The 25,085-nt window shown below is 39.5% G+C and overlaps 1 protein-coding gene and 1 long non-coding RNA gene across 10 annotated transcripts in view; one reads left to right on the forward strand and one right to left on the reverse strand.

Annotated features, from left to right (window-relative positions):
- JPH1 (junctophilin 1) overlaps positions 1-25,085 on the forward strand; it is a 146,551-nt gene that overhangs the window by 17,695 nt on the left and 103,771 nt on the right. The gene's annotated exons all lie outside the window — the stretch shown is intronic.
- On the reverse strand, positions 15,851-19,087 carry LOC144261040 (uncharacterized). Its single transcript, XR_013345124.1, has 3 exons — positions 18,958-19,087; positions 18,550-18,641; positions 15,851-15,898 (listed from the first exon to the last, which is right to left on the reverse strand). It is a non-coding gene; the product is annotated as an uncharacterized LOC144261040 (long non-coding RNA).

Genomic DNA, 25,085 nt, shown 5'->3' on the forward strand with positions numbered 1-25,085 from the left:
CACAAATTTGCAGAGGGGCAATAGAGTTGAGGTCTGTTATTTCTCACCTCTCTATATTATTTACTTATTTAAAAACGTTTTTGCTCTTAACAAGCATGTTACCTCTGGAGACACAAATCCACAGTTTGAGAACTGCAAAACTAAGCATCTCTGATGGTATCTTCTAGAGTGAGCACTGAGTCCCATTGGGTAGATAGAAAGGTTAGCCTAAATAATCTATACAGAAGTCTGTGGAACCCCATAAAATTGGGTCCCTAATCCATGAACTATTGGAAATTTACAAAAATTTTCTTAAACATTACATGAATATATTGTCTCATACTACAGAATTAGAATTTATAATCCCTATTGCATGATGAGATATCTTTGAGCTATAATAGTTTTAATTAAGATACATCTTTAGATAAGTTTTTTCCTCAAAAAGCATTTTATCAAAAAAATCCAATTTAAATAAAGATGATTTTTTAATTTAAAAAAAAATCATTGATTTTTATCCACACTGGCTGCAGGGCTATAAAATTGCAGTGTAGACAATCAGGCTCTAGCTGGAGCCCAGGATCTGGGACCCTCCCCCATCGTGGGGTTGCAGAGCCTGGGCTCAAGCTTAAGCACCAACATCTACACCGCAATTTTATAGCCCTGAAAGCCTGAGTCAGCTGACATCGGCCAGCCGGGGGTGTTTTATTCCACTGTAGACATACCCCTAGTGACTACCCTGAGGCCAGAAAGAGAGTTTGTATTAGGAGCTGTGGCATGAGTTCCTGGAGCTCAGTCATTTGCTCAAATTATGAAATTGTGCTTTCCCCTCTCTCTCCAAGTTAATCACAAGAAATGCTACTTTTAGCATTGGGTTGACATTGCAAGAGAGAGAGTAAACTTTGAAAACGCATAGGGGGAGAAAGTGGGAATGGCAATGAATGAGAGAGAGGATTAGTAGGAGAGAGGAGAGATGGAATGGAAGAGAAGGGATGGGGAGAAGAAATCAAAGGAAATGGAAGGCTTCCCTGCTTATCCTTTCCTGTCGTCATACCCCACAAAATATTTTTGACCAAATCCATACTACCACCTAAATCAGACTTACACCACACTCAAAATGCTGAGTCTAACAAGCTTTAATATGTATAATTATGTAACATTCACTGATCTTTGAGGTGGATAAAACAGAATATAAATAGATGTTGCTCATTAACCTTTTTATTCGCTATAGCAGCTGTACAACTGCCACAGAGTCCAGATCTCTGCAGTAAAGCACTTAAATTGAGGCAAAATATTGTCCTAAGTTTTTAAAGTGTTTCAACACAGTTTAAACTGGATGCTGTGAACAGAACAAACAGGAATTAAAACTGAAGCCTCCTGTAGATAATTACAGTGCAGTGTCCCTTACCCCCTCTCACTCATGTCCTCAGTTTTGACCTGGACAAACTGTGATTTCAAGGGGGAGAGAGAATTTAGTGTGTATTGCATATGTATAGTTTGTGTCCCCACTGAACAGCAACTGCCAATCATGCCAAACTGTGTTGAAATATGTGCAGCGCACAAACTTTCCACTGTGGATTAAGCTGACTCTACCAATCTCACTTTACTCGAGGCACTAAACTGGACACTCGCAAAACTAGTGCCTTGCAAATCTTTGAGATGCTTTACTTATTATAGATGAAATATGAACATTGTGTTTAGAAATAGGATCCAACTAATACCAAAGGTATTTATATGAGTCTGCTTGCATTAGTACAAAGATAACTTGGGTTTAGAACAAAATCAGTTATATTCATTTTACTGTTCAGTCCGATTCATGATCAAAAATAAAATTTTGCCATGGTAAAATTCAAGTTCTATGGATAAAATCAAGCTGCTGTATAATGCGTCATGTGGATAGTCTTAAACTAACTCTACATTCTGTGTGTGAAAGCCTGGCTCTGTTGAAGTCAGTGAGGCCAGGATTTTACTCATTATACAATTATTTCACTGGAAAAAGGAATGCAGGTTTGGACGTTGAAAAGTCTGATTTGTAACAGTCCCTGTAGTGTGTGTTGGTGTGTATATATAATATATCTGTTTCAAGTGTAGAAATTACAAAACTGTCACTGGCTACTTCACTGATTTGACTTTTGACCAAAAGTGTTAATAGCTGAATGAGTTAACAGCTGAAAAGCGCCAAAGTACTTCTATGTTAACTTTCGAGTTAAGCTGTAAATTAAAAAAAATCCCAAGTATTTAATTTTTCAATCAAATCATAGAATAATAGAAGATTAGGGTTGGAAGAAACCTCAGGAGGTCATCTAGTCCAACCCCCTACTCAAAGCAGGACCAACCCCAACTAAATCATCCCAGCCAGGGCTTTGTCAAACCAGGCCTTAAAAACCTCTAAGGATGGAGATTCCACCACTTCCCTAGGTAAAGCATTCCAGTGCTTCAGTTTTTCCTAATATCCAACCTAGACCTCCCCCATTGCAGCATGAGACCATTGCTCCTTGTTCTGTCATCTGCCACCATTGAGAACAGCCAAGCTCCATCCTCTTTGGAACCCCCCTTCAGGTAGTTGAAGGCTGCTATCAAATCCTCCCTCACTCTTCTCTTCTGCAGACTAAATAATCCCAGGTCCCTCAGCCTCTCCTCATAAGTCATGTGCCCCAGCCCCCTAATCATTTTCGTTGCCCTCAGCTGCACTCCCTTCAATTTGTCCACATCCTTACTGTAGTGGGGGCCCCAAAACTGGACACAATACTCCAGATTTGGCATCACGACTGCTGAATAGAGGGGAATAATCACTTCCCTTGATCTGCTGGCAATGCTGCTACTAATGCAGCCCAATATGCCATTAGCCTTCTTGGCGACAAGGGCACACTGTTGACTCATAGCCAGCTTCTCGTCCACTGTAATCCCAAGGTCCTTTTCTGCAGAACTGCTGCTTAGCCAGACGGTCCCCAGCCTGTAGCCGTGCATGGGATGCTTCTGTCCTAAATTCAGGACTCTGCACTTGTCCTTGTTGAACCTCCTCAGACTTCTTTCTCATCAGCTATAGATTCTTAAGATTTAGAGAAGGGGATCTGAAAATAGACAACGGGCCCTCCAGAATATTATTGTGGACTAACTCTTGTCTGTAGGTATTAATGCTAGATCGCTTTCACAAGCAGCCCCAAACTAAAAACATTATGATACAGAAATAAAAATAATTGTGCCGTCAAGTTTACTTGTGGAGCTCCTACTGATTTCAGTGGAAATTGTGCATGCATATTAGATCCAGAAATTGGTACAACAGAGTTGTTCTCTTAAACTGGGGAGATTAAAAATTCTCTTAAAAATTGAGAGATTTGAGAACGTAGATGTATAGGAAATTTCTGACTTAAGATAAAATGTAAATTCTGCTGACTATATATATGTTTTAGTTAAACAGAAGCTCTGTGCACCAGGCCTTTCGAAAGACCCATATAAGGAAAACCTTTCCAATAAGCAAGACTTTTGGAATGTTTCTCTGTACAGGACAGATTATTACATAGATATTTTTGGTTGATTTGCAGACTAATTAATTTAGGAGCTGAAAGAACCTTTAAAAAGGCAGCCCAGTAGGTATATTGTTTTAAAAAAAAAACAACATTTTTTGTGGGTCTTAGATCATATAAGTGTAGGACCAACATCTCTTGTTAGGGCCAGATTGTGAGAGAAGACGTTATGCACACTTCCCCTTTAGCTATTCCAATACATCTCACTTCTGATGTACAATACCCCAATCATTCCAAAAGCTAAGGCTTTGGGCAGTGTCTGCCAATTCTTCCTACTTGGAGTAGAGTTTTTGTGATGGACAAATGTCTGTTTAGAATGAAGAGATCACCAGATGCATTTTCACTTGTAATCTGAGGTACAGCTTTGAACCAAGGTGAAAGTAAAAGGTTAATGAATTAACCTACTGTTTCCTATCAAAATGTTCTGCGGTAACTGTCATGCTGTCTGGAGTGGCTCACAACTGAGTGCCTACCTCAGGGCAGACTGTCAGAAAACAGGGCAGACACCCCACGCTGGTCGTGTGTTCTGTAATTAGATTTCACCAAGCCAATAACAAATGTGAACTCCTGGATCATTTTATCAGTCTTACCATGGAGTCACCCCTTGGACCAGTGGTGGGCAACCTGTGGCCCATCAGGGTAATCCGCTGGTGGGCCACAAGACAGTTTGTTTACATTGACCGTCCGCAGGCACGGCCGCACCCACAGCGCCCAGTGGCCGCAGTTTGCCATTCCCAGCCAATGGGAGCTGCGGGAAGCAGCAACCAGCACATCCCTGTGGCCTGCACCCATTCCTACAGCTCGCATTGGCTGGGAACGGAGAACTGCGACCACTGGGAGCTGTGAGCAGCCGTGCCTGCGGACGGTCAATGTAAACAAACTGTCTCGTGGCCCGCCGCCAGTGGATTACCATGACGGGCCTGATGGGCCGCAGGTTGCCCGCCACTGCCATAGACTCTCCAGTCTATGTTTCCACCCAAACAAAGTGGACTTTGTGATAAAAGGTCATTTAAACCAAAAAAATCACATCACATCAGGTTGCTCCCTGTCCCAAGAGACCAGTCACTTGCCTCAGATCAATTGGCACTCTAGATCTTACACCAAAGATAACACTGGTAGCAAATGCTATAGTAAACTAACTAAATGTTCATTAGATAAAAAAAGGAAATGATTTATTGAGAGGTTAAAGCAGGTAAAATATATGTAAAGGTGAGTCAGATTTTGTAATTCAAATTGGTGGCAGTGATGTACTAAACTGCCACTTTCCCAAAAGTCTTTTCAGGGTACGCAGATTGTCTCTGGGCCTCTCCACTTTGCATCTGGTACACTTCCCTTTAAGAGTCCAAACAGTCCAGAGATGAAGGATCTTTCCCTGAATCCATTCTTATAGTTTCTTCTCAGTTTCTTCTGACAGGGTCACTACCCGCTTGGGCTTTTCCTTTGATGACTGAGAATGAGGAATGTATTTGGAGTCTTTGACCTCCGATCATCAAGTGACCACTTGCTTTGAAATTAGCACTTTTCTGTTAAAGTTCTTCATTTGCATTTCACAAAGCTTCTTTCTCATTTGGTTATTTATTTACACAATGTAAATGTTTGCTACTACATTTAAACAGGATACTGATAAGTGAAGACAATGTAAGTAATATCTATCAGTTTTCATGAAGTTTAAACACCAAATACACTCTTTTATACATTTAATAATCACTTTGATCTATACTAATACACAAGTGAATTGGCCTGGGGCTTCAGCATGAGCTGGCACCTGGTCTGCCAGCATCACAGTAACATCATCTTCAGTGTTTGCTAACTATGAATATTTTACTAGTAATCAGAACTTGAGAAATGTACATGGCACTGACTAGTTTGAAAACTAAGCCTGTTAGTAAGAAAAATACCTCTGCCTGTACAACCCTGCCCTTCCCCCAAGCTTCTTCCCTTACAGGAATAAAAGTCATGTGTTTATTTGTAGTGTATTTAAGTGCAATGTTTTCAATTTTCTATTTAATTCTTTTTTTAAATGTAACTTACTATACCAATTCATTTAACTTATTTGATTAATTCTTTCTGTATTAAACTAATATATTTGCGGAATAGTTTTGAGCTGTGCATATACCACAAAAAGTATTAATTGAATTATTTATTCCACAAATGCTGTAAAATTAACTGAATAATATATTTGCTGAATACTATTTGAGCAACCCTACTTAGTTACTACTTTTATTTTTGTGAGATTTTTTTCCTTTCTTGTGTTTACTCACTTTTCCTATTTTATTCCTATCTTTTTCTGAGTTGACGTCCATGTCTGTTTCCACTCTGTTTCTCTCCGTTCTCCCCCATATTGTGGTGTTCTACTACTGTATGTTTTCTGTCTTTTCTTCTCAAACTCCCTTCCCCTGCTCCCCCTCCCAGAATTCTCTGTAGTCTAGGGTATTTTTCTCTCTCTTCCCCCACCCCAGTTTATCTAATCAGTTTCTCCTGTTGCTTCATGTACTGCATGCTTGGTAATAACAAGAGAGGACTCCATATTTCTAAAATGAAACTGGCTCTTTATCAAGAGAACCATTTACAGAGATGCTGCAGCTAACATTGAAGCCATGTTCAAACAGACTGATTTCCTTGTGCCTCCTCCAAGCTCTTCCCTCTTGCCATCTGGGCTCTTTCCTCCAAATTCCATGCAGGTTGTTAAACGTTCACAGCCCTCAGAGGACTTGGAATTTTACCAGATACCCAATAGCCAGGTGACTAAACCTACAGCTACAATGGTTATGAAAGATGGGGTGCAGGAGGTCCAAAGTTCAGGAACAAAGGCTAAGTAAGAAGCCAATCCCTGCTCTCCTCTAGCTGCTATGAAAGAGAAGGCACTAAGTTTCCTATCAGTGTGCTACCCTGGACACTGCTCAGGGAGCCATATTTTTTTATATTAGTTTCTGGCTAGTATGCATCTGATGAATTTGAAGCCATCCCACACTTCTCCCTTCCAGCGCTCAGAAAGGGCGGGATTATTTTCTCTCTTCTCTCTTCCCATTCCAGAGCCTCCAGGTTGCTACTTTAACTTTCCCTAGTTTTCTTGTTATGATGATGTGTCTCCTCCACTGTACCCCCCCCCCACCCCCAGTTTACTGGCTGCTGCAGAGAGATGAGGAAGGCACATTTCTGCTGCTCTGCTCTTCTCCAGCCTTCATTTTTGGAGTTCCTCTTCCCAGTAAATAGCTTTAGGACATGCATCTGTTGTTGCTCAGAATTTTCCAGACCCCATCTGAATGAAATTAAACAGTTGTGTGTGGTGTGGGTTTTTTTTTTTTGTTTTGTTTTTTGTTTTGTTTGTTTGTTTGGTCATTTTCCACTGCTACTCAAACAGATCTGAAAAATAGCAATGAAAATAGACTGCCTCATCTGATTCTTGTCAGTCTTCAGATTTGGGTAAACATCATTGCATTCATTCATCCTTGGATCACATTTGGAAAGCTGTTTCCACAACTATAATGGCTAGAAACTTAATTTTTGATTAACTTAATGAAAGCTAGTTTCTACGGAAGGTAAAGGCATATGCCCAGGAAATATTCCTACTTACCTAGCAGCACAAGTGGAATTTTCAAGTCCTGTTAATAATAGTTCATTGTGTCAGTTTCACAAACATCTTCAAAAGAGCTCAAAGGTGGTGTTGAATGTTTTGTAATTGCAAGCTGTAAAACAAGGAATAGTAAGGTGAGTAAAATGTAAGATAATGTGCGATGAGTCCAAGTTAATGTTATAGCACATGTCAGTTAAAATCCTTTGCCTAAACAAAATGAGGGGCTTTGTGCTAAACATGTATCTGAAATCATATCCTTACTTCTGTGGGGCAGTTTCACTATTGGGATTAATTCCAGATGTACCCAAAATCTAGACTAAAGTACACATTTTATCCATACATCTAATGCCTTTCTAACTATTATTTTATGAATCAAAAGCAAATTATTTCTGGAAGCATTGGACTAGAAAATAATGTCTGACACTCACCAAATCATATATTTAGAAATATTGATTGAAGAATGCCATGGTGGCTTTTTTGTGCTCCTATAATGTTCGGTAATATTTTAAGTTGTACTAATCTATTCAAGTAGTGGGAGGTTGCTTTGGGATAAAGAAGCACGTTCATTTATTTATTGATGGCTAGATTCATGTAAATTTAATTACTCTATATATGTGTTAAGTTTCCAGATACTTGGCGAGTTACTGAAAGGTGAAATGTACAAATATAAATTAATTCTTCCTGTTTATATCCTCCAGTTACAATTGCACTATTAGAAAAAATCATATTGGCTATCTGTTATTTAAGTACATATTCACAGGGATATATCACTCCCCTGTAGTTGGGCTTCTTTTTTTCTAATGTTGTTTTCATCATCAGTTTCAGCAGGGAGTCTTGCAGCAGAATATTTGGTTATGAGGAGTATATCAGAGCTGTCGTTAGAATTACTTCTGTGTCTTGGAAGTGAGATTCTATCTTTAATAATTATATAGATGTTTATAATTTAATAAAAAATAGAGAAGATTAAGATAATTAATTAAGAAAAATTGCTCAGCAACCTTTGGTAGAAACCTGAATCTCTGATATGCACCAATGTTCTCTGTAATAATATACAGCATTTCAAATGAACAACTGCTGAGTGGCACTCCTGGGAACAACCTTTGGTAGCAGACAGATTAGAAAAATTGACGGCATTGTGCTTCCAGCGTTGAGTACAGTATCCTGACAATGGAATATGTGGTTTGGTTATTCAGAATGACAGCTCTGTAAAAATTTACTGGGTCTTTCCTAAAGTTCCAAAAAACTTGAATATGAAAAACAGTTTTAGTTAATGCATAAACTCCTCCACATTGTTTTGCAAGATTCTATTTAAGGAAACATAGGGATGGCAGAAGCAAAATTGTAATGGCTTTTCAACTTTGATATTAAGCCGCTTATGAACCATTTACTGTTGAATTATGGTTTTGAGACATGGTATTTGATGTTAGTTCATTTGCATTCTGCAGTCTCATGTTCATTAAAAGGCTGTAAAGTGATCTTGAATTTAACATGATAGTTATTTTGTGGCTGTGTAACAGCTGTGAAATATAGCCGCCTGATGATGGCATAATAAATTAGATGACTTTTTTAGAGGATTTGCCTTGGACCTTTCCTGTGAGCAGTGTGCACACTTGGTCCTGTATATAGCATATGTATCCTGCCTCAGCAGTTCATAATACAATACAGATGGGATTTTAAAAAGTGCTGGGCATTGATCTAACCTTTTGCTGCTGTTGAAGGTCAATAGTAAAACTTCCACTGATTTCATTGGGAGCAGCGTCAGGCCAAAATTCACCGTACAATTCAGAGGTGCAAAATGTACCATCTGGCAGTACAAGATCGTAACCATGGATATATCTGAAAGGTAACTTCTGAGATCCATTTTAGTCAGAGTCCTTTTTATTCTTTTACTGGGACAATACCGGAATTTCATCTTCCAGGAAATCTCCCCATCTCTTCTAAATCTTCAGAGACAAATCTTCTTCTAATCATCACATGGCCATAGCAAGACCATTACTTAAAGTAGTTTGAAAAGAGGGTAGGGTAAAGTTCTCACCATGCCAGCTAAGGGGGAATGGGAGCACTGCTTACCAAGCCAGAGAGATGAGGAGCAGCGCCCTTGTGTGTTTAGCAGAGGAAAGGGAGCTGGTTTTCCTCCTTACTTTAACTCCTGAGCAAGATATTTTCTTACTAGATATATACTCCCAAACCCTCAGTCCAGCTCTGGGGATACAGCAACTGCTTTTCGAGAAGGCATTCCTGAATTCCAAACTTGTCTACCAGTTCCAGGTATATTCTGTCTTCAACTGTTCTCCAATCCACTGAAGTCATCTCTACAGTCACAGATGTCAGACTTGTTTGTGATCAGGCTAGAATTATTTTGCCCAGAAAAGGATCTTTTGATATGCCTATTGTTTCACTATTCCAAAATGGGCAAAGAGAGTCCAGCCTATAGTACACTTAAAATGGCTAAACCTATGCTAGGGTTGTATTTTTGTTTATTTTCAAAAACTAGACCTATTTAAAATTACATTTGAATATGACAATTTGTTTAAAGCCTGAAATTACTTTTCTAAGAAAATAATTTAAATTAAATACAAAGAATAACGTTAAGTGGTACATTTATTGCCAAAATTTTAAAGAAAGTCTGGCTATGCACCTGCTACCACAGTTTGCTGAAATGCTAAACCAGCTTTTTCTGCTGATGTAGAGAAGAGAATATTTTCTTCATTTGCTCTCTTTTTTTCCAGTTGTTTCTTAAGCTAGTTCAGTTCAATGACTTGTTTGTTCAAAGTTAAGAAACCAATTGAGAGTAGAAAAAGCAGGAAAGCTTGTTTTGCTTTTCCAATCTGTGAATAAAAGCTAGGTGTGACAGGGTGTAATCTACTGGTTATATAATCTTGAAGGATATGGTGACCAGAAACAATTAGTTCAGTTCACTAACTACAGTGAATACTTCTGTGATCAGTTGTGTAGATCCTACAAGGCAACAGACACCAAAGGGTTTAAAAAAGGTAGCAGTTATCTCCCCAGTAGTAGTCTATGGGAAGGCTAACAACAGCCGGGATAAAAGGCTGCAGCCCAGCCAAATGGGCAGCTGCTGGAGTCAGAGCCGCAGTGAAGGGACTCTATGAGGTCAGACTGGAGGAAGCTGCCCAGAGATACCAGTTCTGCCAGAAGGGATCAGAGAAGATTGCCAGGTAGGAAGTTCCTGCAAGGCCCTGAGGTGGGAATCAGCCCAGGGGAGCAGTAAGAGTTAAACACCAACCAGGGTCCCTGGGCCTGAGTCCCCTTACCATCTGTGCACAGATGCGGTAGAGACTGCCAAGAACCCTGACCGGGGAATATGGGACTGTGTCTTTGTGTTCCTGCTTAACTTACTTTATAGATTTCTTCCCTTCTTTCTTCAGAGCAGAAATAAAGGGGGCTGTGCCGGAAAATGGATTAAGAGAGAGCTTGTGACAAAGATCCACTGAAGTGGCCCATAGAACTTTGGGTGGAGCCTGACTCCTTTCAGTCCCAAAAGAGGAGAGACAAGTAATCCAACCAGAGGGCTGGAGTTACAGACAAAGACAGGCAAACATATAGGTGACATCACTGAACCAACTAATGGAAACTGAGGCAGAGATAGCTGCACTTCTGTGATAGACTGCTAGGGGTTACTACAGTGCTCAAGTCTCTCAGTCACAGCTTCCTTTGTGAATAAATCATACTTCCTTTGTTTAACATATTCATTTTAAATGTAAAGCATGTTTTGATCAACCTTTATGTATCCAGCACGTTGAAATTGGTAGTGTTTAATAAAATTAAAATTGTGTATTTTGAATTTTCATCCAAATAGAAATAATATTCATCCAAATAACAAGTAAAAAATTAATAATCTAATATATAAGAAATGGATCATTCAACATTTTCCAACTTTATAAGAAATGTAGAAACTAAGATTCTGAATACATGTATGTTAAGCTACATAATTGCTTAAATAAATGTGTATAGTTACAGTATTCTGGCTAGTAAAAATCACCAAATTTAGTGCAAAAGCTATATTTAGTTGCAAATCATTGTGCTATAATAATTACCGATGAGAATTAACCTTTCTTTAAGAAAACTAAAAGGTACAAATTCAAAACAATTAAAATCTGTGATTTAAATCAAGGTTTTCTGCTTGCTGATTTAAAACATTATTAAAATCAATCCACCCTGGCTTATGTATCACCAAATATAACTTCACTATATGAGTACTTTTATTTTATCTCTGACTATAAACCTCAAAGACTTGGTAGTGTCTAACTCTGCTGGATATATTTCTAAATTTTCTAGAATTAATGGTAGAAAAAAGACCCAATTTGCAACTAAAATTTTTCTCTAATGTGATTTGTGGTTCTGTGGTTCATACAATTAGTGACATTGTGGTTGAGAAGAATGACCTAGGGATATCAAAGCATGAAAGTCTTATTTCAGACCCAGCTCTGCTAAGGATTTAAAATATATATTTACAAAACAGACTCCAATCATTCCTATTAGAACCACTGTTGAGTAGAATGCAAATCTGAAATAAAATGGGGGTTTCGTTTTTCAAAGAAGCTTTCCATATACCAGGGGCATTTGGGTCACAATGACCCGTTTCTGGAACTAAGACTCCTTTCCCCTCCAGTTGCTCATTTAAATAGATGATTGGTTTTAAGGAACTATTTCCAGAAACTTAAGCTAGTAGGGATCCATTGCTAATTTATACTAGTCATTTTCAGTCATAGTCAGTCATACTAGTCATAAACTCTGTGTCCAGGGTTTCCCAAAGTGACCAGCGTTTCCCAACTTGAGACACTGTAAAGGGGGCTGATTTTTCAGAGGTTGAGTACTCACTGCTCTCTGAAAAATCAGGGCTCTTTAGCGCATACTCAGTCACTAGTCACTTTTGAAAATCTTGGCTTTTCTGCATAGTACAGATCTTTTCACAACATGGGGGTGGGTTTTTTTTACTTTGTTTTTTTCAAGTGGCAAATATATTTTTATGTATTAAACAATGAGTTATTAAGTTAGATTAAATTTTGTGTGCTATATATGTAAATTGGCATGAGTACTCATCTACATGTTTGCAGGTTTGAGCTCTTAGACTCTAAGCTCTTCTAAAACATGATGCACTATGTAAATAGTACTAGCGTTAAGTTGATGCTGTAACTCAAAAGCATCTTTTTTGCACTGAAGAAAGAGAGAGAGAAAAGAGAAGAAGAAGGGCTGCTATTCTTTTCTTGGATTCTAGCCATTATATATGACCGCTGTAGCCCTGTCCATGGCTTGCCCTCTGCCAGGCAGGAGCACATCCTGCTCCATGGGGAGGAGGGGCAGCCTATGGCCCCCTGACATCTGCCTTTCAAGCAGTCTCTCTCTATCTATGTGGGTTTCCTGTTATGCCAGTTACCTTGTTCCTGTCTGAACCACAAACATTAGCAGAAGTCCTCGCTGATGTGAGAGGCTTGCTTAAAGCTATATTACCAATTGTATGCATGCTTATGAATATGTAATCAATATGTAAGGAATGAGTGAGATAGTATGAGTGTAACAAACCAAACACAAGGCTTGAACTGAAATATTACCGTGTAAGGATAATCAAGGTGTATATGGGACTATATATAAACCCATGGCAGTAGCGGCCAGTGAGAGATGTAACCTGCAACAGCAAGAACTCAGGACTGGACCAGAGTAGTAGAGCCCTCCTGCAGACCCAAAGGGACTTCGGGGTCTCTCATTGCCTAGAGGTTCGATCTCTGGGAAGCTGGAACCTGGCCAGTCTCAGTCACTTAAGATTGAAAGCAACACCCGCGTGTACAGCCTATCACCTGTATGAATGGAATGTGTGTGAGAGTATAATAACACAAAGAAGGGAAGCAAGCAATACATCAATCATCAGGAATACTTTAGTTCAATCTTTGTTTGTGATTATTTCTTGGCTTGATTCCAGGGAATGGGCAACAACTTCCACCAAACAAGTTAATAGGTTATTCCACTGTATTTCAACAAGAGGTGCCTGATATCTTTCAGGGTTTTTTCCATGCCCTTTGGCCAGCTGTCCGTAGGTAGTCTTTCCTTTTGGTTGTAAAGGTATTGTCCTGAGGCTATTACTTCCTTTTTCTCATTTTTGGGCTGTTGCAGATCGTAAAAGTCTCAAAAAATGCAAACGGGACCTGATGTTTTACAGGTCATCATTATCAGCTTTGAAGAACAAGGAAGGAGAATCAGTAACCGAACAGAGATGGAGGCAATCTGCAGGGATTTGTATACCCAGCTGTTTGCGTCCCGTATAGTCATTCCAATGCCATCACTTCAACAAACCGATGAACACATACTCCCGGTTCTCATCAGCGAAGTCCGTCATGCAGTCCATCAAATGAAAGAGGGGAAGGCTCTAGGCAAGGATGGTCTGATAGCAGAAGTGCTTAAGGCAGGCGGTCAGGAACTTTGGAGAGCTCTCGCCCAAAGTTTCAGCCGCTACCTGGAAATCCAGAAGATACCGTCCAGTTGGAAAGAGTCCAATACCATCTTGCTGCATAAGAAAGGCGATCAAGAAAATCTAAAGAACTATCGCCCGATATACCTGCTTTCACATATCTATAAGTTGTTCACTAAAATAATAACAAATAGACTGTCGCCAAACCTGGATGAACAGCAACCTAGAGAGCAGGCCGGCTTTCGAAGGAATTACAGCACGATAGACCACATCTTCACTCTGAACGCTCTAGTAGTTGGTTTAAGGGAATACAAGTTCCCTTTGTGCATTGCCTTCATGGACTACAAGAAGGTGTTCGACAGCATAGAGACTAACGCTGTTCTTGAAGCTCTTTCAGAACAGGACATCAGCGTGAAATGTACCACATTACTAAAGGAAGTAAACTCTGGCTGCAGCATGGATATATCGCTGTTCGATACTCCCCTCCGAATCCCCATCAAGAAGGGTGTGAAACAAGGAGACACAGTTTCACCAAAATTATTCACAGCCTGTTTTGAATTGGTTTTTCGACTAGCAGACTTGAAAGGCGGGATTAATATCAACAGCAAGCGGCTAAACCATCTCAGGGTCGCAGATGATATAGTGCTGGTAGCCGAAAATACAGCACAGCTTGAGAGAATGCTTAAAGGACTGAACACGAAAAGTAGTCAAGTCGGATTAAAAATGAACCGGTTGAAAACGAAATACATGAGATCAGATGTTCTGCCAAGAACACAAATAACTCTTGGAGGAGAGCAGATCCAAGAGGTTGATAAATAGGTTTATTTGTGCCAGGAAGTCAACATGCGCCACGATCAGAAAGGCAAACTGTCATGCAGAAAAAAAGCTGGATGGTGCGCATTCAGTGACATCAAGGACATTCTCCAAAAAAAGATCAGCAAAATAACTCATGCGAATGTTTTTAACTCGACCGTGCTTCCAGCAATGTTATATGGCAGCGAAACATGCTCGCTGACAAAGATTGAAGAACATCAACTGTCTGTCACATAGAGGGCAATGGAACAAACATTTTTGGGCATTTCGCTCCGCGATCACATCCCCAACGAAATAATTAGGCAGCAGTCTGGAGTGTGAGACGTTGTTGTTAAAAGCAGGCTCAGCAAAATGCAGTCGGCGGGACATGTGGCCCAACTCAGTGACAACAGATGGACTGCAGCTATATCCGAGTGGTATCCGCGAGAACAAAAACAGCCATGTGGTCGGCCTCCAAGGAGGTGGGATGATTTCCTAACAAGAAGATACGGACAAGCATGGCAAAGGATGGCCAGAGCGAGAGAAGATTGGAAGAGGTGTTGCGATCGGCTCAGTCTCAACTGATGAAGGACCGACAGTCTATGCAGTCTAAGCATTCGAGCTACACAATGGAAAAGTAAAGAGCAGGAATGGATGTAACTACAGTTGGAAGTGACACTATGTCCTTAGGGAACAGGCTCACTTGTCTTGTTAAATTCACATAGAACCCAATCTCGCAATCCTTACTTAAGCAACCATTTTTGATACAGTTGCACGGTCTTCTTAGTAGTTCTTCAGAGCCCTATCATGGAATCCCTGAACAAAACCCTTCAAATTCATGGGCCTGTTATCTCCCTATAGACATTTCTTGACTTCAGCTGGACATTAATTTGTTTAATGTTAAAGAAAAGTCCAGGGAAATAGTGACAAGCCACTGCCCTTAGAGATATTTAGAAGCTGAGTAAAAGTTAATAGCTCTTACCTAGATTTAGCTGCTGATCTTTCAGGCCTTGCTTGAAGAAAGCCCTTTCTCCATTAGTTGGTTCTTCAAGAAATTTCTGCTAATTCCCACTATTCCCTTTAGGACCCTGACATTGCAAATACAGGTTTCTCAAAAAGATGGTAACATTCACTTCAGCAGATTAGACTCATTTCTCCTGATCCTCAATCTCCTTAATAGAATTCCCTTTTTACTTAGTGGGAAGAAAGAGCGATTCATCTAAAATGTGCTACAGGGTAGTGGTGAAGAGTCTATTAGAGGGATCAGCATACTAACATTTGTTTTGAAAACAGTCTAAGATGTGTAAACTAACTGCTGGGGAGAGAGTATGGCGGAGGGTCAAAAACCTCCCAGTAGATTTTTACTGTGGCAGCCAGCATTTATATTTCCACCAGACACTTCACAAGGTTGAAACTGGTATGAGAATATACTTTGTGTCCTTGTACCCATTTAGATATTTGTTTTTTCCCCACAAATGAAACCACTGTCCTAATATTTCTAGATGCTGTTTTCTCTACATTACTGCCTTTAAATTTACCTATGATTCCCACCTGATGAGTAGCTTCTGTGCTCTGTGGAAGTGCTTTGTGGCCTTCAGGAGTCCTAGACTTAAAAGATTTAGAGCAAGTTATTGAAGATTCTTGGAATAGGGACTGTGTCTGCCTGTCTCTCTCTGCTAAAGTTCATAGCTGAAACAATTGGTGGAATGGTAAATAACCGTAAGTACAGGGCTTTTATACAGAGTAATCTGGATTGCTTTGTAAACTTTTTTTAGAGTAGCAGCCATGTTAGTCTGTATCTGCAAAAAGAAAAGGAGGACTTGTGGCACCTTAGAGACTAACAAATTTATTTGAGCATAAGCTTTCATGAGCTACAGCTCACTTCATCGGATGCATGCAGTGGAAAATACAGTAGGGGGATTTTATATACAGAGAGAACATGAAACAGTGGGTGTTATCATACACGAGTGGTGCAATTGGCTCAGTCTCAACTGATGAAGGACCGACAGTCTATGCCGTCTACACATTTGAGCTACACAATGGAAAAGTAAAGAGCAGGAATGGATGCAGCTACAGTTGGAAGTGACACTATGTCCTTAGGGAACAGGCTCACTTGTCTTGTTAAATTCACATAAAACCCAATCTTGCAGTCCTTACTTAAGCAACCATTTTGATACAGCTGCACGGTCTTCTCAGTAGTTCTTCAGAGCCCTATCATGGAATCCCTGAACAAAATCCATTGTTTCATGTTCTCTGTGTATATAAAATCCCCCTACTGTATTTTCCACTGCATGCATCCGATGAAGTGAGCTGTAGCTCACGAAAGCTTATGCTCAAATAAATTTGTTAGTCTCTAAGGTACCACAAGTCCTCCTTTTTGTTTTTGCAGATACAGACTAACACGGCTGCTACTCTGAAACCTATCCACATCTTGTGAGCAATGGGCAAGGGTTTAAAAGAAAACTGTGCCCTACCACTTCTGCAAATGTGTATCGGTGGGATTTGTGGAATGGCTGCCAACTGCATGAGAGAATGTGAGCAGGCCTATGCAAGGTGGCCATCCCTCTCTCTACTTTTGGGCTCTATTGTAGTTATAGATGGGACCTTTCAATTATATCCTTATACAGAGGGATGTGATCATGAATTCTTGCTATTTTAATAAATATATAGGGGGCAAGAGGCTATATTGGACCACATGGCTAAAGTAACAACTTCAAGCAGAGTATTTTAAAAACTGGTACTGGGTTTTCACTTTATAGCAGAGGACCTGGAAGATTGCAGTAGCTAGCAGGAATGTCTACATGTGAAAACATGAGACTTCTTTTAGTGGAAGTAGGCCTTTGTCCTTACAGGAGAAAAGGAAGTGTATTAATGTTCTAAAGAGTGGGTGTTTTACTTTCTGATTGAATCAGTTATGTAGAATAAAAAAAGAAACACGCTTCCTACAAAGAGCTCTTTGTTCTGAAAATGTATGTGAAAAAACCCATGTGCTTGAAGTGTCCTCGTCTTCTAATTCAAGTCCATGTCCTGTTTGATTAGCTAAATTGAAATGTGCCCTCCTTTAACAGCACGTCACATTTGAGATGACTGACTACGTGAAACTGCTGCAGTTGTCTTTACTATTGCTTTCAGCACAAGATGCTAGGTGGGCTGTAATGATATCAGCTAATTGTTTTACTCCTGTATCCTGTGCCTTTCATTCTGAAGGATCCCAAAAAACTTCACAAACTCTGTACAGCAGTCATATCCATTGTTATTCAGCTATATCTGGGGTGGAGATCAACAGCCAACCAATGAATGCTGCCCAACAGTAGATGAGGGGGAAATTTGGCCAAGAACACTAAGAAAAGTGGCTACTCTTAGAAATGCCTGGGATATTAGTATCCATATACAGCAGACAAAACTTCTGTTTTTAAGGTCTTCACCAAAAGGAGCACCCCATCCACATAGTGAACTATTCTCCATTTATCCATGCCGGATGAAAGGCTGACCAAACTTGTCTAGTTTGAATCTATTCACTGTAAAGTCCAACACTCGTGCAATTGAAATTCTGGTCCCACACATGTCAGTGGCAAAACTCCCATTGACTTCAGTGGTGTCAGGATTTCATCCAAGGAAAAGTATTTCAATAATTTACATACTTTGGGGGTGGGAGGCAGGGATTTAAAAAAGGCTAAAACAAGACATCTGTAGGTCTCAGATGGACCATAACGATTAACTAAGTAGAGACAGTTCAGCTGCTCATGGGAGGAAAACTTCCTCAGATTCTCCGCCTGCTGCATTAAGTGTCAACTTATCATCCTTTCCGATGAACCTCTTAAATTCTAGACCTGACTTGTGAGTGAAAATTAAAAAGGAGATTAAGAAAGCCAGACAAATGTATGCATTTTACTAAAACCCAGAGAGCCTTTTTGCCAATATTTATTGCAAATCTTGAGCCACTTCTTGTTGTTGGAAGGAGGGCCAGAGCTCCTCTCGCTTCCCTTGCTATTCAAAACAGCCTAAAGTACTTACAGAAAGGTCTTGAGCTGAGTTCTCTTAGTACTCAAAGGGAGCAGCATACAGGTTTATCCTCTGGTTTAATAGCCCCCAAGATACAGTATTATGCATATTACAGCATCTTAATTTAATTCTTTTTATTCCCCATCTCAGTCTATGGACTCCATAGTTTCTGATGCATCTGTCTCTGAACATGGTTTTTCTTGTGGTATTTATTTTCCTATGTCAAATGAGGAGGGGAGGGAAATTGCATTCCTCACTTTCTTTTTTCAGAAGGCCATAATGATGTTTAAAATAGCATGACGTTCTGACTTCCATCAAGGATATTCTCTTGCCAGTTTTTGTCATTCCCCTTCCATAAAAAGAAACTTCTCTTAAAACCCAAACATACCGGTTCATATTTTGCCACCGTTACTGAAGCCGAGTGTTATCTTACTCGGCAAGTAGTCCCATGGAATCATTACAGAGTAAGGTACAATAGAACCTCAGAGTTATGAATGCTTTGGGAATGGAGGTTCTTCGTAACTCTGAACAAAACATTATGATTGCTCTTGTAAAAGTTTACAACTGAACATTGATTCAGCTTTGAAACTTTACTATGCAGTAATAAAATGATGCTTTTAGCCATCTTCATTTAAATGAAACAAGCACAGAAACAGTTTTCTTACCTTCTCAAATCTTTTTTTAAACTTTCCTTTTATGTTTTCAGTAGTTTAACACAGCACTGTATCGTATTTGGCCCCATCCCTTTTTTTGTGTGTCTCTCTGCTGCCGCTGCCTGATTGCGTGCTTCCAGCTCCAAATGTGGTGTGTGGTTGACGGGTCAGTTCGTAACTCTTGTGTATGTAAGTCTGAGGTTCTACTTTATTACTCAGCATCGGTAAGGGTGACAGAATGTATACCATAAAGAAAATTCAGTTTGGTCTCTTAGAGTTATATTTCTGGAAATCTGATTCTCTTTGCTTTATTTGATGAGCATAAGTAAGAACACTGTTTCATACTTTGACAAGTAGATTGGATCTCTTCACTAGAGAATCTTCATTTAGGTGTAATTGAGACTAGACAATTAATAGGTAATATACCTTTACAGTAGAAATAACTGGTTATATAGACTGCTGCAGTTTAATTTTTAGCACTAACAAGCAGCTTTTGAATCTGAGGCCCAGAAAATACAAGAAAATCTGAAAAGACATCTATTAAACATGATTATTAACTTAGTTTTGCCAGTTAACTTGAAACCTAAAGTGAAATTTGAGTTAAGCGTAGATTTATGGTTATGAAGGATGGACTAAAAGGTTGGGCAATTACTCAAATCTGGGTTTAATTTCCAGCTCTGCCACAGACATCCTGTGTGACCTTGGGCAAGTCACTTAATCTACCCTGTCCAGGTCCATGTTTCAGAACTGTGCAGGGAACGCAAACAAGTGGGTCAGACATTGCTATTGTTAAGACCCTAAATTCATAGAGTCACACCAGATCAAGCCAGTCAAATACTCTGCTATTGACTTGCTTAAATGCTGCATCCATGGGCCAACTGATAAAGAGTCAATGAGCTATAGTTGATTTTACTTGGACACAAAAGCCCATTGTGAATCAAGCTTGTTTTACATTGGAAGGTGTTAGAGTGAGCTGAAAGGGAAAAATATGTGACAGTGCACTCTTAGTGGCTCTCTCTTAACAACACTAAGGCTTTGTCTACACTACACAGCTTTTAGTAACATGCCTGTGTCGCCACAGCCATGCCACTAAAAGTTATGCAGTGTAGCTACTGTTTGTCAGCTCTCCCGCGGACAAAAACTTCCACCTCCAAAGAACAGCGTTTGCGTTGTCAGCAGGAGGGTGCTCCTACTGACAACCTGCTGTTCACACTGGCACTTGTCATGGCAAAACTTTTGTCTTTCAGGGTTTGCTTTTTTTAACACCTCTAAAAGACAAAGTTTTTTTTGTTCAGTTGCCAGTGTAGACAAAGCCTAACTCACAGCTTAACAATTATGCAGCCATAATGTGTCTGGTTCTTAGGGGCCCTATTTAAAATGGGCAAGTCCTTCATGTTTAAAAAACAGCTAGTATTCAATAGATTAATCCTCATTCACAATGTGCCAATTTGTAATATGACATATTAAACAAATAACAGAATATATCATAATAGTTCCAAAGGTGCCTAAATATGTGATTCTCAATGGATCTTTTCTCAAAAGTTCTGCATTTGGCGGTAGCTGTGAAATATAATACAGCAGAATCTCACCAATTCTTGCTAATGACTGGCAGATCCAATGTGGATTACTGTATTTTACCAATTAGCAAGTAAGAGAAACATGACGACAAAACTTTAGGGATACTGCGTCACAGAATGTACTTTGCTAATTTACCTTGACAAGTACAGTTTTGTTTTAAGTATTTATACTTCATAATATGTTGGTAAATGCACTGGAGCGTAGTTGATAAAAATAATGAAGCTTTACAGAGGAACCTTAGTACAGCAGTCTGCTATGAAATCGTCTCTAAGAAGTGGGGTGAGTACATTGTGTGAGTTATCAGATTAGCAAAGTGAGAATTGGCGAAGTGGTTCTTTAGATGGAAAACATCATATTTCAAAATTATTCTCTTTTGTCATATAACGTCAAAGAAAAGAACTATTCTGACTGGTTTAGGAATATTCTGAGGGAATGTAAACAGTTGAAAATGATACATTATATCTATTTAGAGAACTAAATTCCTAACCTTTGTCCAATGTTTAAAAAACAAAACATATAATTCAGAGGCACTACATACATGTTTATTTGAATGTCTTCTCATTGTCTTCCAGACTAAAAAACTTATTTGAAGTATAGGGTAAAAATCCCCTTTATAGAAATAGCTGTAATGTTTTTATGATTAGTTTTCTTTCTTAACATAGGCGCACACTTTAGACAGTTGTTAGTGGGACAGATAAATAACTGGTAGTATATTTAAAAAAACAAGCTAATAAAGATCTTTCCATAAACCTAAATAAAAAGTTTTAAGCATCTTAATATTTGTCATAGTATTACTAAAAGGAGGAGCAAGAGCCTGTCCAGACTGGAAACAGCATATGCATTTGTTACTGTGTTTAAGTGTGTCAGCAGAGAAGTCTGACTAAATAAGGCAATGCCGGAGTTGAACTTATCAGCATTTGACAGGAATATAGCCCGCTAACAGCTGAAACTGTAGCCCATCTTTTCTGTGCTATCATCAGCTCTCTGCGTTGCACACAGATGTTTATCATCTGCTGTGTTGCTGACTGTGCTCAAAATTTATTCATCTGCATTTTTTTTAACTTAATCCCAGAAGTTATGAATGATCTGTAGCTCCCAGAAAACTTCAGGGTCTGAATTCCCCAGGGAAAACTAGATTGAAAGACAGATCTAGTGTCCAGAAATACAAATCTAATTTGAATGTTTCTTTTCCAACAAATGCACAGGTGTTCTGCCAAAGATCGCTGGACATTTCAGAGCTCACTGAAGAAATGTCTTTCTTTATTTAAATGTTTTAAAGAAAAAAGGGTGGGAGGATATTAAGTGTGATTAATATGAATTAATAGTGTGTATTTCAGTGCCGATGGGTGTCACCTGGCTAATACACTGTGCTGAAAAATTATCATGGATATGTTTTATGAATACTCCAAAAACAAGTCCTAGTTGGTCTGATAGCCTGACCTCACATCAGGGTGTGATTTTTATGTCCATTGACATCAGTGGCAAAATTGCCATTGATTTCTATAGGAACATAATCAGGCCCTTAATGGGTTGATTTTTAAAAAATAATATATGCATTAAAATACCCTTAATGTTATTTTCATATTGGGTTTCATATTTAAATTACACTTTTTGGATCCCAATTATGTGTTGAGCTAAGTGTACAGGGGTAGGAATTTTAACCCAGTTTGGAAATGTTACCCAACAGCTACTAAACTGAGGACTAAACATCCTAGTCAGGTTATAAAACACCTGTGGTGCCACACAACCTAAGGCCATGTCTCCTGAAATTCAAAGGTGACGTGTGTGTGTGTGTGTGTGTGTGTGTGTGTGTGTGTGTTTTGTTTATGCTGCTTAAAGGAGGCCTGAAAGGTTTTCTACTTAGGTTTTTTGTACCTTAAAAATATCAGGAGTGGCAAGTCTCTAGTAATCCTGGGTTATGCAGGGGGACCTCTTGCGAGAGCTCACAGCCTGTTTATTTTGAGCTATAACATCCAATTGAAGGAACAGAGGTGATGAATCTTTAAGAAAATATGCCTTTATCCAAAGTGTTCATTAGTCTTTGAAGTTAAATATGCATTAGAAGAAACTAAAGTTTAGGGCAGTGAATAGAAATCCCATCCCCATCTCACTTGTTCATCTTTCACTTTGTGTCTTTTTGATTGATCTTTTTCTCTCTTGCTTCATTCCACTTTTCTTCTCATTTCTTTCCTGTATTTAATAATGGTGTATCTTTTCATTTGTTGTTTTTTCTTTTCACATTCTAGCTTCTACATCTTTCTTTCCCTTTACTGGGTCTGATTCTCCACTGCCTTGCACCTTGTTTTATCATTTACATCTGTGCAAAGTAGGTGAAAAATTATGTGGACGAGCAGAGAGTTCTGGCTTGGTAGTGAGTTATACCTGCTTTGCATTGACTTTCATCAGGTGTAAATGGCTATGCAAAATAATGAAGAATCAGGTCCACTGTGCTCTTTACCTCTTCCCCTATTTTATGTACTTCCTTCCCCCTCACAAAAAATTCCTCTTGCCCTTTCACTACCCCCACTTTTTTCTTCTGTAACCCATCAATATCTTCCTCCGCCTCCTCCTGCTCCCATATCCATGTACCCATTCATTCACCCATTCACTCACCCTTGACCATAGGATTTGAAATAGTTGCCAGAGGACTAAACTATTATGCAAAGACTCAGTGGTCTAACAACAGTGGTCAACATCCAAGTGAAAAGCTAAATTCTCTGTCAGCAGATGATTAGGAGCTTGGAGTCCTACCAGGATGATCCAGGTCACTATGTAAGAACCCCAGATCTTGTAAAAGTAGTTTAATGTATAATGTCTAAAATGGGTAGTGTCAAGGTTCCTCCCCCACTCTGAACACTAGGGTACAGATGTGGGGACCTGCATGAAAAACCTCCTAAGCTTATCTTTACCAGCTTAGGTCAAAACTTCCCCAAGGTACAAAATATTCCACCCGTTGTCCTTGGATTGGCCGCTACCACCACCAAACTAATACTGGTTACTGGGGAAGAGCTGTTTGGATGCGTCTTTCCCCCCAAAATACTTCCCAAAACCTTGCACCCCACTTCCTGGACAAGGTTTGGTAAAAAGCCTCACCAATTTGCCTAGTTGACTACAGACCCAGACCCTTGGATCTTAAGAACAATGAACAATCCTCCCAACACTTGCACCCCCCCTTTCTTGGGAAATGTTGGATAAAAAGCGTCACCAATTTGCATAGGTTACCACAGACCCTTGGATCTGAGAACAATGAAAAAGCATTCAGTTTTCTTACAAGAAGACTTTTAATAAAAATAGGAGTAAACAGAAATAAAGAAATCCCCCCTGTAAAATCAGGATGGTAGATATCTTACAGGGTAATTAGATTAGAAAACATAGAGAACCCCTCTAGGCAAAACCTTAAGTTACAAAAAAGATACACAGACAGAAATAGTTATTCTATTCAGCACAATTTTTTCAGCCATTTAAAGAAATCATAATCTAACACATACCTAGCTAGATTACTTACTAAAAGTTCTAAGACTCCATTCCTGGTCTATCCCCAGCAGAAACCAGCATATAGACAGACACACAGACCCTTTGTTTCTCTCCCTCCTCCCAGCTTTTGAAAGTATCTTGTCTCCTCATTGGTCATTTTGGTCAGGTGCCAGCGAGGTTACCTTTAGCTTCTTAACCCTTTACAGGTGAGAGTAGCTTTCCCCTGGCCAGGAGGGATTTCAAAGGGGTTTACCCTTCCCTTTATATTTATGACCGGTAGGATGAAGCAGACAAAGGGAGGCCTGAAATTCCATAATCCACATTCCTGAGGGAAAGGTCTTTACACACAATAACTTAAAATCATTCTAGACCTGAGAAAAGAGGACAAATTCATTTCAAAGTTGAAGTCCAGAATGACATTCTTCGCCTCTATTATCCCTTCCCTAGGTCCATAAGAAAGTGTACTATCACCTAATGATCAGGCGCCTGTGTTTCTGTATTGGGGAGGGTTATTACCAGTACAAGCCCTAGCAGGGAATTTTGCAGGAGGGGGGAGATTTTCCTCCCTGTGCACCACCTGAGGAGTGCAAAGGGAACAAAAAGGAGCCAAAATCTGATGCAGAGCCAGTTTGTGTGATCAGAAGCCCAGACTCACTGATAGGGCATTGTTTGCCTTTTCCTAAAGCTGCTAGCTTTCATGGTGTCATACATCTTTCATCAGACCCATTGCAAGACTCAGAATAAAACCGCTGCAGTTTGAGCTGAAAAATTTATTTTCCTCAGTTTACTGACCTGGAAACAAAGGTGTCTGTACCTCAGGGACTTTGTCATTCAGTAGCCTAGTGTTGAGAATATACATGAAAAGAGTAACTTTCTGACCTCTGAATCCGGCTGGTAACAGAATTCGATATCACTGAGTGGGGAGCTCACTGGAGTCAGCTCAGTGTACAGATTCTATAGAGGGCTCACAATACAGAGTCATGGTTGTGCAAATTATTGCAAAGTGCGCAATATCTCTCACCCATGGGAGAGGGTTTTGTGTTTGTTTTTTTTAATCTAACTCCTTTCATAATAAAGGGATATACTAA

The sequence above is a fragment of the Eretmochelys imbricata genome, chromosome 2 (assembly GCF_965152235.1).
Source record: "Eretmochelys imbricata isolate rEreImb1 chromosome 2, rEreImb1.hap1, whole genome shotgun sequence".
Classification (NCBI taxonomy): Eukaryota; Metazoa; Chordata; order Testudines; family Cheloniidae; genus Eretmochelys; species Eretmochelys imbricata.